Here is a 21,196-nt window from a genome sequence, read left to right as displayed (position 1 = left end):
CCATGTTTTGCTACGTAAAGATATAGTGGAGTAATGGTATCCTGAGCAGAGAATGAGGTCACACTCCCTCTGTGTTTGTTATAATCCAAACTTCATTGTTTGTTGTGGTAAGTCGGTCTGACAATGCACATATGTGGGAATCCCACTGGTTAGCTCATCGCCGCCAATTTGTGCTGCACTTATCTAGCCATACTTCTAAATAGGGATGGGTATCATTAAGATTTTAACGGTACTACTACTCTTATCGATACTGCTTATCGAGCCGGTATTTTAACAGTACTCTTATCGATACTTTTTGAGGAAGAAAAAAACAAATTAAGAACATAAATTGCTTTATTTTCTCAATTCTCATTATGCAACAAAATAGTTTTTTAACAAAACATTTTACTTTTTACAACTTGAAATGTAAAATACATAAAATAATAGTGTTGTCATGGTACCAAACTTGGGACCCACGGTACGATACCAGTGAAAGTATCACGGTTCTGAGTAGTATCACAATACCACAGCGAAAATGAGGCAGATGTGCCTTTTGTCATTTGTAAAAAGATGAATCACTTTTCTATAATACATGAACGATATTTCAATGGAATAAATTACTTATTGACTTATTCATACTTCAAAAACAGCATCAATAAGTGATTAACATAGGGGGGATTGAAATGAAATAAATAAATAAAATAAAAATCAACCAGCCACCCCTTACAAGTAAAGAACAGTCCCTAAAGTGCGCTGAGGTTTGTCCTGCCACAAAGAGAGAAATGTGAATGGCTCGTTTTCCCTCTGACACGTCACATACCTGTGTGCCGCCACGGCTTGGCCGCGGAGCACTATGGCCGCCGTATCTGACAGGAATATGTATTCCTGTCTGTGTCTGTGACCCCCGTTCAAACCACAACCGACAGGATTCGCCTGCTGCTGATTGAAATCTGTATTTGCGCAGCGTGCTCCTAAATGATTTCTTTTACTTGCACAACACTATTAAATAGGTAAAAAAGGTATTCTAGGTATGTTAAAATCCCAAATCTGAAACCCTATTTAGTAAATAGGATCGCAAAATAGCTAATGTTATTAACTCCACGTGTTGGCTGCTAGCATAATGTCACAAACCTGGACTGGACGTAGATGAACTAGCCGTGCTAGGGCAGTCAAACACTGTACATCTTTCTGTCTGAATATGATGCACTTTCCCAAGGTGTTTTGACAAATTACTAGTGTTGCCGCCCTTACACGCAAAACATTTGTCACACTTGTGACAATGTGCTGTGTCTGCATCAACTCTTGTAATGTAAAGCCACACTTTTGACCGTTTGGCTCTCTCCACCATCGTTATCTATCTAAAGGTAGGCTACGAGCTTGAGTTGATGTATGCGCTGTCTTGTGTGTGTGTGTGTGTGTGTGTGTGTGTGTGTGTGTGTGTGTGTGTGTGAGTGTCACTGGAACAACAGCCCCGCCCCCCTGCTCTCCACTCACACACAACAGGCAGCCAGGGTGAGCGACACAGATCTCTCGTCTTCAGGGAGAATAGTGAAAATTATGATACAATGGCGGATAGTTGACGGATTTGGTGAGATAAATGTGCAAGATAAGGTTTATCTTGTAAAAAACAAACAAAAAAAAAAAGCGACTGCTCCAGTACCGATAGCAGAACCGTTAAGGTCAGAGCTTATCAATACTGCGGTCTTGAAGAATGTAGCCCCGGGGCTCGTTCAATACCAGAGTTCGGTACCCATCCCTACTTCTAAATTTGGATGGCATTGTCGTGGAAGTGTAACGACCACCCTCTGGTTCCCCCCAGCTAGCACTGTTAGCTCAGTCAGCACTGTTGCTGCTGTTCAGTGCTATTGAGGAGTTAGCACCATTAGCTGCTAGTTTGGCCATCTCCATGTTGAGAACCACCTCTCGACAACTCTTATGCTCTCTGTGCGTTCCAGTACCCATAGTACCGTGCTATATAGTATGTCAGAAAAAGATTTTGAATGTCCCACTACATAGTGTATAGTATGCTTAATACCAGAATGTTTTACTACAGTGTGGTCCAGCCACAGGGTCCAGATTTCTCCTCAGTCATTAGTTCAAGGTCCACACAGTTTAATATACCCAGTGTCATACTGGCCATGGCCATGTCATCGACCTAGTTTGCTGCATCTGTTCAGTAGCTGTCCATTAGTCACTCATTCTAGCAGGAAACTGCACTTCAAAATAAAAGCTCTGTGCCAAAACTTCACTGCACTTCAAAATAAAAGCTCTGTGCCAAAACTTCACTGTACTTCAAAATAAAGTGTCTGTCTTTGCAAACTCTATACGTTCGCAAGTCACAGTCTGATCAGAATGAAACCGTGACCCACTTTTGGACCACACCCTACCAGATGAGAACCACTGTTCAACTACATCCGTTCGTATTTTGCAGTATGCAAGCCAGCATCCTTTTTGACTGTTCAGGCCCACAATCCTCTGCACAGCGGACAATACGTCACATTCACTGAGTCACAAACAGATGACATCTTGACAACTTGTTGACAACTGATTGACAGCTGATTGACAGCTCTCAGAAGCCACAATGACAGATGACAGTGCATTCAAGTAACTCATGAACAGTCAAATAGTAATAATAGGATTATTAATTGTTGATGAACAAAATAGTCAGAAAGATTACCCACAACAAAGGGACATAGCTATGAAAATAACAATGACAGAGTAATCTAAAGGAATCTACAATGTATGCAGTCATAACCTTAAAGTGAAATTATGTACAACAGCAGTGCTCAGTCAATCAATTTATTTGTTACATGAAATCATAAAAATAGCATTTTCATAAAAGGTCATAATTGTAGGTTCCGTCAATATATAGCAGTGGTAGTAATGAATAAATGTCTGAGTTCGGTGAATGGCGTATTGTTGTCGCTCTCAAGGTAACGGATATGAGAAACTAGTATGTTCCGATTGTGTGCATACTGCATACAACAGTACGTACTTTTTAAGGGCAGCTGTAGTACCTATTGAACGCAAAGAGGAAAAGGATGTGATTCAGAATGCACCCTCTTAAAGGAATCTATGAGAAATTCAAAGTACCTTTTCCAATTTGAAATTACTACAAGCACTATGGAGCAATGCTTTCAAGAGTGAGTCCCCATTTTGTTTGTATTGTGCACACACACGGGTTTTACTGATCGACACTTAATGGCAGGAACATCCGGACAAATGTAGCAATGCACCAAAACAGGCAAAGAAGAAGACTGCTAGCAAGTAAACAAGGATGTAAATAATGCAGGATGCCAAAATATTTCAGAAATAAGCTTTGCAAATACATAAAGATGGTGTTCAAGGATACACACTGTCGGTTTTGGTGAGAAACACTAAAAACAAACATGACTGTGTTTAAAGGAAAACTCAGCAGGACACCTTCAATCATGTGAAATCTACATTTTTGTTATCTGAACAAAATCCACCACATACAGTGATGTCCATCCATACTGTGAAAACAACCACATCTAACTGAGTTTTACTGATGAATCAATTTGTTATTCCGCCTCGCAGGCAAGACTTTGTTTTTCCCATCACTCAAAGCGCTCTTTTCCAAACACCAATTCAGCATGTGTTCATCAGCTTAAATTTGAAAACTATCCGTTCTGACCTCTGGCAGCCTCAACTGTTTTGTTTATGTTTGTTTGTTTTGTTTTGTTTTGTTTACTGTTGTTGTAGTCTTGCACTTTGTCGGAGCTCTTTAAGAGCCATTTCACACAAATGTTGTGACAAGATGATAATGCGCTTGCCATCGGTCTGAATGGGACAATGAGTCATCTGACGTAGCTCTGCAGCCCTGCTGTCAATACAGCAGACAATGCTCGGCTTTGATTTGAAAGAGGGAACACAAGTCTTTTTTTAATAGCTAAAGGATTACCATTTGTTACACTGGGATGATTACATTATTGATAAATCCTTATTGTATTGTCAGTGACTTATAGCACCCCTTTTTTCTCCTTTATCATTGACTCACAAAATACAAATAGAAAGATACACAATTCTGACAATTAATCCAAATACAAGTGAGTCCTGCCTCTTCAAGTCCCCTCAAAATCATCATATAAACCTAAACTAACCCTTTAACAATGCACCTCAAACAGTATCAGTCATAAACGTTGTTACTTTCCTTCAATTTTCATCGTACGTTCATCTTACAGCACCGGTATCATGCAGTGTTAATACTGTAGACCAACACTGACAGAAAAAGAAGACAATAATCATGTGTTTAAATCTGAAAATTAAGACAAATAAAACAAATAAATACAATTATTAAAAGATAGTATTTGCTTTTTCTGTACTTTTTTCCCTTTCTCTCCTTTTATAGTGACTATAAGTACTTTGCCACTGGTTCCCATGTTTTAGCATATTCTGTCTCATTATTTTGCAGTGTGAGAGCTACCTTTAACCAACTTAATCATTTCTATTGCTTCACTGATCCATTCTTTCCGAGTTCCATTTTTTCATGATTAGCCTACTGTCTTTGAGGATACTTGAGGATAGTTATGCAAGTCCCCCAGCGTACATGATTGTGGTGTGAGTGGATTGGCTGTATTAGCAGGAATCACAGGTGTAGCGCTGCCGGATCATACTGGAACCATGCTTCACCACTTTTTTTCTCCCAGTGAGGAAATAGAAGATTCACAGTTCGCATATTCCACTTGAAATTCATATATATTTTTAAGCACTCTAAGAGTCAATTATTACGAAAGCCAATGTCATCGATATATCGAGCCAATAAAAACAAATTGTTGAAGTTGTCGTATTGACTTTTAAGGTGTGTTGATTGATTCATGACATCTTTTCATGCATCAAGTGACATGCAAGTACACATCCAAACTTAAAAGCTGGTAGCTGAGGGTAGCCTGAAGGCAGCACGGAGAATTAAATTATTTTTTCTCAGTCTATAGCTAGCTAGCTGTACATGAAATATGTATCACTTCCCTGGCAGTTTCTTTATATGTGTGATACCTTTGTAAAGAAACATTACAAAGCAGCCTGCTAAATTTGGCCAGCTCATGCTGCATCCACAACAGCTGCAGGAAATGAAAGCTTGCTAAGCTACATTTTCATACTCTAGCCTGTTAGACAGGGGTGAAGCGGTTCCCAAACTGAGACCAAATCCACGATACAAATGTCCACAATCTCTGCCTGTTTAGATTTCACAAAGTCATGAGGTGGAGTTTTCAGGTAGGGCTGCAACAATTAGTCGACTAATAGATGACTAATCGACTATTAAAATTATTGGTGGCTATTTTAGTAGTCCACTAATCAGTTTGAGTCATTTTTCATAGAACAGTACTATAAAAGTCCCCCAAAATACTCTTACTGCAGCTTCTTACATTCAAATATTGGCAGCTTTACACGCTCTCCCATGACGGTGAACTAAAACCCTTTGCCGTGAGTAGGAAACAAGACATTAGATGACATAATTTTGGGGGTTTGGGAGAAACAGACCGAAATTTTTCAACAATTTAACACATTTTTCGATAAAGTTATTAGTCGAATAGTTGAAGAAATAATCGACAGATTAGTCGACAGTGAAAATAATTGTTAGTTACAATCCTACTTTCAGAATGGCTGCTAATAACCATGAGACTGCAGACTCCCCACGAACATTCAGGTTTAAGCTCTGATTCTCTGCCCGAGGCTGATTAAGCCCATCCACCAGGTTTAGGCCAGGCTGCCCCCCCACAAAAAAAACAACAAGATATGAACCAAACCATGGTTAAAAAATTAGGTCTAGCCGAACCGTGGATTTGGTGAATCCTCACACCCCTAGTGTTAGATGAGCTTGATTTTTCCTCAGAATGGATGTTTCAAATGAAGCTCCATTTGCTCAGCACAAGTAAGTAACTCATTCAAAACACAAACTACTTTGCTTACATTTGCCTATATTGTTTAATGCCACACTAATAACAACCTACTACATCTATGGTATTGCCTCATGCTACTTAGCTAGATGTTTGGCTGACTGCTGCATAATATTCTCAACAAAATGAAAGTCTATCGAACATTTGAAGGTGTAGTCAGTTACTGTTGACTAATGTATGTAAACTTGCCACCACAGGAACAGTGGTTACATAGCCTTTGAAATAAGCCACATGCGCATCATCGGTGCCTGCCAGCACTAGGCTTGGGTGGCATCACAGTATTACACTATACCAGGGTAGTCTGCAATTTCAATAGCATTTTAAATACAGGCCATTCTTTGTATGTAGTATGTTATATGTATGCAGCATTGCACACTCATACCGTCAAGTACCATAACCTCTGGTGAAATTTCAGGAAGGTATGATAAAGTACATACCTCCGAAGCCTAGCTGGCCCCTAAACAAATAGCACTACACACCTGGTGTGTCCAAAGATTTTCAGTGCACAACAGATGGGGCAGTGTTCCTTTGGCAGCACCACATTTTATACAGCTGTGACGGGGTGTGATATAATCTGTTCAGTTTTTTAAATGGCCTTATTATTTATTATACAATGGAAGAGCTTCCTTGAGTTTTTCTATGCATCATTACAGGAAATATCACCTTTTTTTTTTTTTTGTGAAGGTCGCTGATCCATTTCATTGCAGAAGTCTTACATTGGACGTTGGTTTTTTCATTTAATTGTGTATAACACATTTAGTATAATTATATTTAAAAACGCTGTGGTTAGAGTGTATGTTTTCAGATTTGTGGGTGTCAAAGTTCAGTTTTTCTAATGGAATACACCCTTTAATAGAACGCTGTAGTGTTGACTTAAGTATTCACATTTTGGGATATTATTAATCAGTGATTAATCTATTAGAGGTTTTAACACAGATATTTGAAAATAAATGACTGAAGGCTAAATGCTGTTTTGTAATCCCACACAAGACATGAGTATTTTTAATTAATTATAAAGAATGTACATATATGCAATCTTGCACTTCTGATTTTACACTGCTGCAGCTACAGAAGCAATATTTACCAAGTAAGGAAGCAGCAATGAGAAACTGCATTCCTTAAATGTCTAAATTGATGTTCAACGTGCATGACTGGCCTTGCTAAGGTCATTTTTTTCTGTCCTCATGCCCTGAATATATCTAGCACTGCCCTTGTAGTAGTGGACATTATACAGGCTGTGTGTGTTGGCAGTGTGTGGGGGTTGGTCAAGCTATGACACACACAACACACAAGTCAAAACCAATAACAGAAATTTCAGCTCAAGACTGAACAAAACTAATCCACCTTCTTACATATATTTGTCTTACGACAGATCTAAAAATACAGACCAACAGTTCAGCATTTTCATCACTGCCCACATGCATGACATGGACAGCTGCTTCTCAGGTTAGGAAAAAACTAATTATTTCCACAAAAATGGCAACAAGCACGGATGAGATCAAAGCTGACTTACAGAAATAACAACTCTCATATTGGCTCATTTCCTCAGTTGACATGGAAATTTTTTATCTCCTCGCATCAGATACCACAGCTTGACTGTGAAACTGGAACTGCAAATTTGTCAGTCACTAAGAGTGGTTGAAATAAGACAACACCCCTCCCCCAGAGAAAACAGCATATGGATGGAATTTAATATCTTATTTACAATCTTATTTATATGAAACCGAATTCCCTCATGCCTTCTCCATTCTCTCTTTCCAACCTGTACATTACGACAAGCCCACTGATGTCATCACAGTTCGCATTTCAGGTCAAGGACAACCTGCTATATTTTGTTTCCAGCAGAGAACCAACTTTTCAGGGTTTCAAACCAATTACTTTATGGTCTAAATGCTCTGAATCATTCAAAATTAGGTGCTGGACCCAGAACAAAACTAGGGTTAATAGGGGGTTAATGCTACCATGGAGGAGATGTAGAGACAGAGAGGAAGCAAAGCACACAAACATATGAGGATAATTTCTGAGAAAGTGGGGAAGACACTGAAAAATGTATGCGCTCATTGCACCGTCAGGCATTTCTGGGAGAAATCTGTAAGCAGCTGGCACATTCTAAGCCTTTAACACCCCAGTTTTTGGTTTATTTATAGAAAAGATCTATCTCATCTGGAGTTAAGAGGTTCATTTCAAATTGCATTAAATGTATGTATTTAACTTTTGAAAAAAATAAAATGTCCCTAGCCTCCTACTTCAAGCTTACAGGCTAAGCCCTAGACGTCAAATCCTAGAATCGCCCCTGGTCAGCATATAGATTTCCTGTAAGAGGAGTGAAGAAAAGCAGTCACCTAACAATAGAAAAGTTAATGCACCAAGACAGAGCACACACAGTGTGGGGGAGGAGCTGGGCTAACACTTGGGGCCCACACTGGTCCCAGATGTAGCCCATGGTGGGGGTGGATAGGGAGTATGTGAGAGACAAGTGAGGCCTCAGAAGGACAGAACAACTGAGAGGATGAGACACTTGAATGGCCTCTAGCAAGGCTCTCTGCCCAGATTTGTTTCTGATAGAATCAAAACAATAGGGTGGCACAACAAAAGGACAGAGACGCAGCAGCAGCAGCACACACAGAATGTTCTAGTAGCAGCAGTGTGTTAACCTGACCTCTCATAGATCCTGCAAGTGTGAACGACACTGGATGTTTGCACACATATTAGGCACAGTTCACCAAACGGCATTGTTAGTGCCTGTTCATTGATGCCGACGTGTTACATCTACAAAAGTCACCGGATGCCTGTTTCCATGGAAGTGAGACTTATCTCCTCGCTGTTGACACTGACAGAAACTAGTTTATGCGCAATACGGCCTTGACGAGTTTAAATCCATTGCTGGCTGCACCCACACTTGTTTCTCCTTGTAACTTCATTAATGTCTTAACAGGTAAAAAAAAAATAATTGCGTTTCGCAGTGAGCTGAGATGAAGACAGGGACAAATATTATATCACAATCAATGGAGAGAAATACGGCTGCTTTTATAAAGGAAAACAAGTTAATGTAAATTGCAATAACTGAACAGGAAGCAGGATGTGTTGCTCAGGGATGCTGTCACACCTAACCTGTCTGATCTGGTTAAAACGAACTCAGGTCGGTTTGCCTGGTTACTACGGTTCATTTACGCCGGTGTGAAAGTCAATCAAACCCTGGTGTGGACTGAATAACCAAACAGGGAGCACCATAAAAGGTGGGTGTTGGACTGCTGGTGCTGTCCGTTTGTAGTGTGAAAGCAAACTGACCAACCACAGGATTATATGATAGAGGATTGATTTTTAGCATGATCTCAAAAGCTAAACTACTAGTGAAATCTTACAGTATAAGGCCATCTCTATAACCTATTTGAGCAAATCTCTCGGTAACAAGGGTAACACATATGCTCAGCAGCACAGGTAATTTCGCTAATTAATGGGTCAAAAGCTGCTAAAACTGCTGTGCTTCTATTTGACTCTGTGTACTTTGTCAGTTCATTGAGTCCATTAAAAAGTGTGTGACGGCCATCCCACAGTAATAAGCCCCCAGTCATTACTCTGCGAGGTGCCTCCTTTTCTTCCCGTCTCTACCTGTTAGTCATTATTTAGAGCATGCGGCCGGTTTGCAGACTAATAATACCAAGAATGCTTCTAATCAGTTATTCCTACGTGAGCTCTTTGTGACGATAAAGAATATATGTGCACATCAGAAGCACTTAAGTACTGCAAACTTCTGTCAGTCACCAGAAAATGATTTCCCCACACAGGTCCTGATGAAGCAGGAAGACAATTGCCAAAACTGTCCAATCAACTAATTACCTGTCAGGCAGTATAACTTCATTTTTCTCCTCTTGGTTCATTTGTAAAAACTCAGCATGAACAGGAACTGGACCAAAACTAAAATAATGTATGTTTTTTTTTCCCCTTGGTCTGCACCATATGAACCAAACTACAGATGTGACAGGCACTCTAAAGTGGGATTTATACTGCTACATCGAATCGATACCGTACCCTATGCCCAAGCCTGACTTGCACCTCTCTAGAAATGTAACTCCACTTTGCGGTGACGCAGATCTCCTGTCTATTTTTGTAAGCTGAAACCGTTTCCTTCAGTGGAAACAAAGCTTTTATTCACTTTCATATCACACATAAGAAACAATAAATTGTGAAGACAATAAAGCCTCCACAGAATAGCATTTTAAGTCTTGTGTGTGATTTATCCGAGCTTCATGTGAGTAGAGGAAATCTTGGCTAGTTGCCAGGCTAATTTACACAATGTAAAATGCCATAGGCTTGTGCTAATAATGTTAGTATGTTAAATTTGTTTGGAAAGTGCATTTAGTATAAGACAGTTGTTTTGTTGGTGAACCTTGTGAATTGTAATGAAACCACATTTTGCAATGTTACCTTTGTTAAATGTTGCTGTTGTCCCTGGCTTCATATAAGTAGAGGAAAATCCCGCTAGCCACTAGGCTAATTCATACAATGTAAAATGCCATAGGCTTGTGCTAAAAATATTAGCATGTTGTATTTGTGGGGAAAATGTGTCCAACAAACAACAAGTGTTTTGTCTGTGAATGCTGCGAGTTATAGTGAAGCTGATTTGTGTACTTGTGTTTGAAGTTGTTGCTATTAAGCCATCTTTCATGTGTGATTTAATTATTGAAGTAAACATTACAGCACTTTTACAGAAACCCTGCCGTCGACTAGTGTTTTGGAGGTGTAACTGCAGAGTGACACAGACACACCACTGCACAAGTAGAAACGCTTACAGCGGTGTAGATCATGTGACACACAAATATAAATATAAACATACTGCAGGAACAAGCTGTGTCACTGAAAATACAATAGTATGTACAGCTTTAAGAGACTACTTAATAACTCTTATATTAGGGGTAATTTGGTGTTCATCAAAAAAATAACTATAGTCAGCATAATCACGATTTCAAATGACAAAGTTAAGTTATACTGGACAGTCAAGTCAACATGCCCTGAAGTGTATCCATGTCTTAGCATAGCTACCAGGTTCAAAGTGACTTGGACATGCAGCTCCAACCTTAAAAAGACACTCTTTGATGCTCACAGTTCAAGGCATCCTAGTCCTCATGTATAACATGAATTCTTAAAGCAAAACGTAGCCAGCTATAAAGGTGATGAAATGATCCACCCCAGATGGATAGATTCAGAGAATTAGCTGAGGTGGTTCTGCCTGAACAAAGGCTTTGTTGTCACTTCATACCCTCTGAACCAATGGGGCCACCGACCAACAAAGGAAAAATACTATTAACAATTCAGTCTTGTCAAAATCAATAATTTTCCCCCAGAGACTGTGACATCTGTGGGAGGCAGTGGGAGAATCATTAAAACAGTAGTGAAAAATCTTGGCAGCAGCTTGGCATCACATTCCAGTTACAACATCTCAATGAGAAAAGGTGCTGTCTGCTCACTGAGAATCTTTTCCTCTCTCCCTTCGTAGGAGATGTGAGCTCCTTTTGCTCCGTTTCCACTGATACGACCAGAACCTTATCACAGGTAATTTCACATCTTAATTAAAGCTGTTATCAAACAACAACTTTAATTGTGTAAAGAGAGCTGCTTGTTTTCCATGCATTGCTAGTCCAAATCCAACAATTGGTCAAGTGGACACCAACTGTCAATAAGTGAGCATATCTACTGCATGTTCCAAGGAGTCTATGCTCTCAAGATCCGACTGTATGTCTCCTTAAAAAAAGCTCCAATAATGTCCAAACCTTTAACATATCAACCAAAGTGTACAATCTGATAGTACAATACCATCTTGTTGACCTAAAACCCTATACTTTCAGTTAGCCAAAGCTTTAACCAAGTAGATTGAGTTGCCTAACCTGACCATACCATAGACCTTCTAAACCTTTTACTTGTATCTGTATCTGTGTAACTAGTATCTGCTTTAACCTTGGTAACAAAGAACCTGGGATATAGTGGGGACATGCCTGATGAGGGAGAACTTCACCAGCACCTAAACAGACCTGAGTTGCACTCTGCAGTGAAACAGACTGCCTTATCTATCATTAAAATGTCACTTTTTAAATTAGGAATAGAAACACTTGAACAGCTAGCTTCTGAAACACTCCCTGCAGAAAAATATTTAATGACGAAACTAAATATTAGATATGCATAGAAATGCAAAGAATACAATTTTCACGCCACAAAAACACAATTTTACAAAAACGTGTTGTCACCAACAACAAATTCAACCTAACAAATCCACTTAATGATACTGCGTAAAAAAATGATTTCTATTATACAATGGATGAGACACTTGTTAGCTTAAAGAAGAGGCTGGTTAAAGAAATTGGATGGATTTGACAAGCAATTAAGGGCTTGTTGTGCAGAAACATTGCCTACAACCCTTGCTGTAGATTTTCTAAATGAATTCACATCAGTTAAACAGTCTTAAATAGAAAAGTGCACTCAGTAGAGTGCAGATCTCCACTAGGGGGCCAAGCAGCCGCCCGGACTGATCATGGCCACTCAAACTATTCAGCAAATGTCTCACAGTGCATTTCAGAAGCATCCCAGAAGCTATGAAAAATATGCACCCTGTATATTTTTGACGGAGCCACAGCACGTTGCACAGAGCAGATCAAATGTGCAGCAGACGGAACAAAACCGGGTCACAGCCATGGCAGCTGGAACGTGGTGCAGCTGCGCCCAGTGGTATTGTCCCTCCCGGGTCCCTTACAGTCAAGATGGCAGGAAAGATACGAAAAACAATCCATTTATTAAACTTACATTGTGCCCAACTTTACTGGATCGTAACATATCAGGTCAGGTATTAATCTGCAGATTCATTCATTCATTCGTTTTCCTTAACCGCTTATCCTGTTAGAGGTCACGGTGGGGCTGGAGCCTATCCCAGCTGACATTGGGTGAGAGGCAGGGTACATCCTGGACAGGTCAGACTATCACAGGGCTGACACATAGAGACAGACAACCATTCACACCTACGGAAAATTTCGTCATCAATTAACCTGCATGTCTTTGGACTGTGGGAGGAAGCCGAAGTACCCACAGAAAACCCACACTGACACGGGTAGAACATGCAAACTCCGCTCTGGATTCAAACCAGGAACCCTCTTGCTGTAAGGCAACAATGCTAACCTAAGCTAATGCCGCATCATCTGTAGATGCTCCGGGTTAAAACAGGACAAAACTTTTCTTTAAATGTCAGATTTTGAAACACAACAAAGGCAAAAATGTGGCCTTCAACAGACGGTTAGGCTTGTTGTTTTTAGCCTAGCCAATGTCAGGAAAACTTGTGGCCCCTACCTTGTGGCTGGTTAAGAGAAATGAGAAGTCAGTGACGAAATAAAACAGTCAATAAAATAGGTTTGTCAACAACTGCAAATCACCACAACTACGAGTAGTCCTTGAGTATGCCGTTATAAATGTGCACACAAAATATTACACTAATTGGTCCAGTAGATTATGAGATTAGCTGCTGACAGACAGATAAACATACTCACACATGCACACACAACCAAATGCGACCTGCCCTCCAGGCTTATGCCTGGTGGAAATAAAATTGAATAACTGTGTAGCACAGTGCAAATCTATGGTTTGGTTTACCAGCTGGTCACAAAGAGTGTCACTCAATTTATCTATAATCATCACATGAAATTAACTACCTCGTTAAGAGGTATTTGCTGACGCTCAAACCCTAAAAGGTCAATGCTGCAAATCAGCCCATAGAAGCTACATTGCTGCAGGCAAAGTCATATCATATTAACTGACCACAAGAAACTGCAATGTAGATGACTAGCTGCATGAAAAAATACAACACACATGTCAAATCAGTGCAGCATATATAAGAGGAGCATCTTCTTTGAAACTTTAAGACCTGGAAACAACCTGAAGTCATACTGTTTTGAATCAACCTTAAACATTTAAATCTGTGCGCATCTGTTAGCCAGATTCATTTGTAGGGCAAGACTCCTACAATCTTGAAGTGCTTTTAAAAATTTAGCTCCAACCTGAATATAAGATCTGAGCTGTATGAGATATTAAATTTTGATTAAATATTTCCACACAATGTTGTGATGACACAAAGGGTGCAGATACTTTTGCACTTTTCATTTATTTAAATTCTATTGGCTTCAAGACACTGACAAAATATCAGTCTAACTTCTGATGAATTGCAATGCTTTGTGAGCAGTTTCTTGATTAAATGTTATTCACCCACAGTGTAGGAGAAGGACGGGTTGATTTTTTTTTTAATGATAGTCCTATAGAGAATAAAGCGAGGCTGTAACAATATAAACTTTCACTGCAACAGCTCTTTTCCCGGGCGTTGTGGGTGTGGTCTTCGGCAGACTAATAGACATGAAAAGGAACTTAAGAGAATAACCTCGTTCTTTCTTGCTGCACCAAGCTGCTGCTGACACGATACTTTCAGGCACTGCTGGATCATCTACTTTATTGTCCCCCCTGAAACAGTAAAGTGCTCTTTCCTTTTTTTCCTATTTTATAGTCCAGTGTGGGATAACGTCATATAAACAGTTAAGGAAACAGCAGATGAATCTAGCCTCTAACATAAGCCCACGTCACATGCTGTTGAATAGGCAAATTCATCAGCTGTCCCCAACAACCAACAATATGTTGCCTTTAAGATGAGGAAATTCACACTAAGCCAAAAATCTGATGAGAGTGTTTGCTGTCAGTTGAATGCAGATCCACACTGCAACATCGGGCAACACAAACCCTGGGGTTAGGAGAGTTAAAATTGATGTGGAAGACAAGAGCGCTACAACTATTGATTGTCCTGTGTTGTTTCTATTGCCTCATCTCTCATCTCTTAAACAGCATCAAACATTTGTGCAGCAGCTGAAGTGAGAGAAGGCCTGAGAGGGGAGGCGATGCTGTTCCAGTACACGGGGGTACCATGGCTACCTTAAAGCTCTGCTTCAGTACAACAACAGGGGGTTCCATGGTGTTCAGCCAATATCGCTTCCTCTCCCGGGAGACCGAGAACACAATGCACTCTGGACTCCCATTGATTGCAAAGTCTCACCCATAAATTATGGCTTTTCCTTATCCCCAGTAACAGGACCAGGCTTTATACTGCGAATGGCATAAAGTAACTAAGCCAAAGCATTCAGTTAATCACAAATAATCTTTCAGGAAAAACTACACTGATTCTGCTCAATGAGGTTTTTCGACAATTTGACATCAGCTTTGTCAAATATGTTACCTCTCAATACGTACAAGTGTTTTTCTCTCCAAAATCAACACAAGCTCTTAAGTTGGCCCAGAGGACGAAAGCAATAAGAAAGCAGCAATTACAAAATGTCATCTTGATTATTAAAGCATGCTTAGCAATGGTTAACAATCCGGTGTAGCAGCATAATTCCAGAATATGGATGTAGTGTACTGTAAAATGACAGAAAAAAATATCCCAAAGGTTAAACAAATAAGCCTTGCATAAGAAAATGGTCTTAAGCAGATGGTTAGTAAGTGATACACATATGCAGTTATTTCCCAAAGGGCAGAGAAGAGTCAGTCCATGCTTGGCAGCCCAGAATCACAACTCTCGCCTCCTCTGCCTCGAGTCAATATTCATTTAAAGATACATTCAGGAGTTTAGTTCTTATTAAGCACAATTACTGCAACTACAAGTTTTATAAGTCATTATACTGCTCTGCCACTCATAGGGTGAGAAATCTCAAAATGCAATGTGAGTAACTAATTAAGGGGCAGATTGAACTGGGGCTGAAACTGATCATCAGAAAGTTAATTAACAACTGTTTTGATAATGAATGAATTGTTCAGTTTTTACAAGCAGAAATGCCGAACAAAAGCTTGTCCCACCTTCTCAAATGTGAGGATTTTCTGCTTCTACTTTTTAAAAATTATCATGACATTAATATACCTTTTTTTTTATTTAAAGATGTCTCTTGGGCTCTGGTGAACAGTGTCGGGCACAAGTCACTATTTTTTGACAATTTTAGCCAGGACAAGGGCTGCGACTAACAGTTATTTTCATTGTGGATGAATCTGTCAGTTATTTCCTTGATTAATCAATTAGTTGTTTGGTCTATGAAATGTCAGAAAATGGTGAAAAATGATCAATGAGTGTTTCCAGAGCCCAAGAGTTCATCCTGAAATATCTTATTTTGTCACAAAATCATAGATGTTTTGCCCTTTTTTTTTTTTTTAGAAATTTACTTAAATAGATTAATTCACTATCAGATTAGTTGCTGATTAATTTAAAAGTTGACAACTTGTCGATAAATCAATTAATCGTCAGCAAAACTGACCTTTTTTTTTAAGATATGTTTTTGGGGCATTTCAGCCTTTAATTGGCAGGACAGTCAAGCATGAAAGGGAGAGAGAGAGAGAGACAGAGTGACATGCAGCAAAGGGCCACAGGTTGGAGTCGAACCCGGGCTGCTGCAGCAACAGCCTTGTACATGGGGCGCCTGCTCTATCCACTAAGCCACCGACGCACAAAACTGACAAATTAATAAGAACATGAAAATATTAATTAGTTCCAGCCCTTGACTGAACTTTTTATTCTTTTTTAAAGAAGGTATTTTCATTGGTAATTCAATAAAGATATATTGAGTGTTAATAAACAAACACAGAACCAGTAAGGACAAAAACACAACCCCACCCACTCATCAACCCAGGGACAAACAGAGAAAGCCAGACCAGTCAAAGGAAATCAAATACAGAAGGTTTTTTTCTAAAGAAAATTTAAAAAATTGGAAAAATGATGACAAATTAATTAACTTGTGTGACATAAGTAAGGGAGTATAGCACGTTTCATTACAATTTTTCAGCTTCCATATTTGCCGCTAAAGTTAAAAATGGTTGCCAGGTGGTAAAGAAGTGCTCAGTTGATCCTTTAATAAAACAACAGATTTGCTCCAATTGTAAATGACTCATAACACCCTTAACCCAATATCCATGACCGAAGTTTTTCTCACCAGTATTATATTTCTTTCCTTCTTCTCAAAGACATTTTCATTAAAACATACTGAATTATTAGATTTGTTTCGCCTCAGCCTTTGCGGTCTGTCCCTTCTCCCAGCTGATAAATAATATGGTAAACATACTTCATGGGGAGCAGCCAAAGACAGGGACCCACACCGCCCTGACAGTGAGTCGGAGCACGCCTCCATGCCAATCAAAAGTTCACATGCTAAATCCAGCCACTATGTGACCCCTGGAGGCATCTGAGACCCCATATCTCCAGTTACAGGATGAGAATGTGGCACACCACAGTGGGTCACAAAAGCTTTGGTGTCACTGCTGCTGCACTGTGCTGCTGAATGCAGAGAGGGTGGATGCAAACAAGCCCTACACAACACACCTACCAACTCTTCTGGTGATCACACAAACACCACAATCAGAAGGCAGCAGTTCACTGCAGTGTGCAACATACAAGGCAGAGAGGAGGTATTTACCACTGACTGAACATATACTTCATCAGCTCTGCATGTGCATTATCATATAGGCTATATATAGCATTACACTGAAGCACAGCTGACCCTGAACATTGCAACGCCCTGCCGGGTCTCTTCAACTAATTGTTGCCATTGTTAAAGGAAACAGAGACTTGACTGTAAAGTACCGTTACTCGCAGAGTGAGTGAGGGCAAGGCTGTGTGCTCCGCTACTTGAAACCCCTTGAGTCAAGCACGGAGGCGCGACAAAGAATTTAAAATCATTTCCATAATATCATGAGCCTACAACTTGTCATTCAGCTAACGGGTGATGAGTTTATTATATGGAGCGCGCGTGCGAATGTCAGTTAAACAAAGAGGCAAAATTATCACACAAAGACAGTGAAGAGAAGACGAAGAGGATGAAGATAAGCGGGTTTTGTTGGGGGAACGATATTAAAGAATTACTATCCAGCCTCTGAGCAATTAAACAGCCGTGAATGCAGATGTGGGACCGCTGTTTTACTAGCATAAAAGTGGCCGGTGTCAGTTAGCTTAGCCTCTCCACTAGCATAGCCTAGCTTGTGTCTCCCCGACAGGCTCGCACAGATGAGTCGGAGCAGGCTTTCAGCACTGGGCTCACTGGATAGCAGTGCTCGGGGTGCGGGAGAGACACATTAGCAGAGTGGGCGATACTGTGGTTTAAGCTAACCAAGGCTAGCCCAGCTCAGCACCTACACGCCACGGGAGCATGTGAGGAGTAAAGCATCTCTGTGCGGGGATTTATTTACACCGCCAGCCTCCACAATGCTGAATGAAAAGCTGGACCTCGCCTAAGCTAATGTTAGCAACACAGCGGGTCAGTCAGTGCAGCAAGTGTAATGCTACCAAGCTGCTAGCAAAGGGGGGGAAAAATCATCACCCAGTTGACAAACCACAGCATCCAATTAACTGACGCTACGCACCTTTCACCGTTGGAGATGACACCTCTTGCAGGTCCACAAAGTGTGTAAAAGCGCCTGGTTTCACTGAGTACTCCCAAAAAAATGGTGTCCTCCTGTTCAGATAACCCACGGTGAGGAGTGAGAATCGACTCAATCCGGACGCTTTCCTCAATCTAGTGGTGCTGAATCTGAGGCTACACGCTTCTGTCGGTGTCTCGGAAATGCCTCCTCCTCCTACGGCTGCCTGCGAAATAATGACCCCTCCCAGCGCTCCGACCACAACAACGGGGGAGGCAGGTGCAGATGATGGTGCGCTAGGAGCGGAGAGCCTTGCGATATAGTGGGCTGTGTGGTAGGTTCCAGGGTTGTCAAATCAGGAGAGCCGCCGCGGTTGACGCATGCGTGGTTCCCTGTGTGAGGATGCGCCCTGCCAGTGAGCACATTGTGGGGAGGATTTCTGAGCTTTGACATATTCTGGGGAGGGTGCGTGTTGATCCCAGCTGTAGTAATACTCATATAACGAATGGCTTTGCTGTATTTTGCATTTAGAAGCACGCATATGAATTTTACAGAAGCACTGTAGGAGTGCTGTACATAACTGAAAAGAGTATGGTCTTTAAATGTGAGAAGGACAGAGAAAAAGAATTTGATGTGCCAGGCTGAGATGGAGCAGTTTTGTGCGTTAAAAGTGCTGTGCGTGGTGTTATTTTGTATTTGTATTATCTTGTTTTTAACTGTGTTGTATATATTATAATTTAGGAGCCAATTGCTAAAATTCTTGGAAATATGAATCTGAAAAATACAAATCAAGGACTTAAAGTTGCACTCACTGGTGCCTCTCAGCTGTTTCAAAGCACTGCTGCAGGACTTTTGTACACAGTCCTCCATTTTCTGCATTTTTATGGTTCATTTCTAGTACATATTAACATACTTTTGGGCTTTTCTTTGTAGTACTCTTATTTTGTGTTTTATATTGCTTGTTTTAGAGTTTGACATTTGTTATTCTGTATTTTTGTTCAATGTTGCAATCACCTGGGGTTTGGCATCGGGGCCGGGTGTGTCAGGCAGCAGGCAGGGGTGGCGACCCAGATGTGTTGACCCTTGGTGTTGCAGACTAGCTCTGGAATGAAAACACAATGATTCCTATTTTCAGGTGAATAAACACTAAATAAAAAATGCTTATTATATTCCATTTCTGCCAAAATATCTCCCGAAATCCTACACACTGGACCTTTAATGAATTCATTCAGTCAGTCACTGATATTGCCACAGACTCTTTAACAAATCATACAATATCTAACCAGTACATCACTGAATTCTTTTTGTTACAAATGCATGCAGCAAGGTTTTTTAATCTCTTCCAAATTTTATGTATTTTCTATTTCACACAAAATATTTCACAAAGACATTAAATAATTTAGATAACCAAACCAAATATTTGTCACTTAATGCAATAGAAGTGTTTACATTGTGTCTACATATCTAACTGACAGTGGCTTTGTCTGCACAGGACCAAAACCCATAATAGCTCCATTATAGGGGATACATAACAAGCACCATATGTGTCAATGTGCCACAGAGGTTGAATAATAGTAGCATGATGACGTCTCCAACTGGATTGCATTTCATTATTTCAAAAATGTTCCTGAACGAGAAACATACATAAAATCTTGAGGGTCAATATATTGTAGGCTATGAAAAAGACAGCAAGTGTCAGCAAAAGAAAGTTTCTGTCACAGGCCTTTTTGGCACAGTGGACATTTTGACTTTTGACCTTTTAAGACAATGTCTTCTGTGAAATAAGGCTGTATAATAACATTAATAATGCATTTATTTGATATAGCACCTCTCACAGAAATACAATTCACAAGGTGCCTCACAAAATACAATGAAACAGTCAATAAAATATGCAATCAATAAAAACAAAGGCAACATAACAATAAAAACAAAGCAATAAAAAGAAAGTAAAAGACCATACTGTAACACATAGAGCAAATACAGGCTACTGAGGACCCCACAAGAAACACACCAAGGAACAAGCACTAGCTAGTTTCAAGTGGGACAAAGGCCATTTTGAAAGAATGGGTCCTCAGTTTTATTTTAAAAGTTTCTAAGGAGAGTGCAGACCATAAACCTAAAAGAAGAGAGTTCCCTTTTTTCTTTATTCCATATTTATCTGTCCAATGCAGTCAACTTAGCGTCCTCTTAAACTTCTAAATCCATTTAAAATAATCAAAATCAGCCCCCTTGGAGGTGAAATATGGCTACATCTGATTTAAACAGCTATTTTGAATTTCTGAAAATGTAAGAAATGGATTCAGCATCCTCAGTAACCCCCGAAACCACTCCAATACTGTCCAAATCTGACAAGCAGTTGTTGAAAAAGCTATATAATCTATAGAGGTGATTATGCTAGTCAATGCTAATTATGCTAATTTTCAAACATTTCAAATTCTGTACATTTCTATTATAAAACGTTGGGGAACTCGATACCATTGCTGGAAAGAAAACATTGCTGGTGACTGAAAATTCTGTTTTCTCTGATTTGAGGTATAATGACAAATGTGGAGCAAAGCAAGGGTAATTTTCAAGATAGAAATGTCAACTTGGGCTCAAATTGAAGCTTATCAGCTCGGGAAGTTTTCTGTGTACACGTGATATAGTCATATTAAACATAAATTGATGAAAAATAATCATTTTTGACGAGACTTTGTCTAACGGACAGTCATTTTTTTTTTTTTTTTTTGGGAGGATTTTGTGTTTGAAATGTTGAAATGAAATGGCAGCAAGCCCCAGCATCTTATTTTGCTACTTCCCCTTTGTGTCAGGATACAGCTTGCCAAATTTCATACTTGTATGACTATTTATATATATATTTGAAGTTCCTCCTTCTTCTGCTCAGTGAGAAACAC

General features: G+C 39.9%; 1 protein-coding gene across 1 annotated transcript in view; it reads right to left on the bottom strand.

Annotated features, from left to right (window-relative positions):
* Positions 1-18,613, bottom strand: part of ctnna2 (catenin (cadherin-associated protein), alpha 2) — a 509,943-nt gene extending 491,330 nt beyond the window's left edge. Inside the window, exon 1 of the mRNA XM_049572760.1 lies at positions 18,306-18,613. The gene's annotated coding sequence lies outside the window, so the exon portion shown is untranslated. The remainder of the gene's footprint in view (positions 1-18,305) is intronic.
* Positions 18,614-21,196: the final 2,583 nt, after the last annotated feature.

This window comes from Epinephelus fuscoguttatus, linkage group LG3 (genome assembly GCF_011397635.1).
Source record: "Epinephelus fuscoguttatus linkage group LG3, E.fuscoguttatus.final_Chr_v1".
NCBI classification, from domain to species: Eukaryota; Metazoa; Chordata; class Actinopteri; order Perciformes; family Serranidae; genus Epinephelus; species Epinephelus fuscoguttatus.
This window is presented reverse-complemented; position numbering and strand designations above follow the sequence as displayed.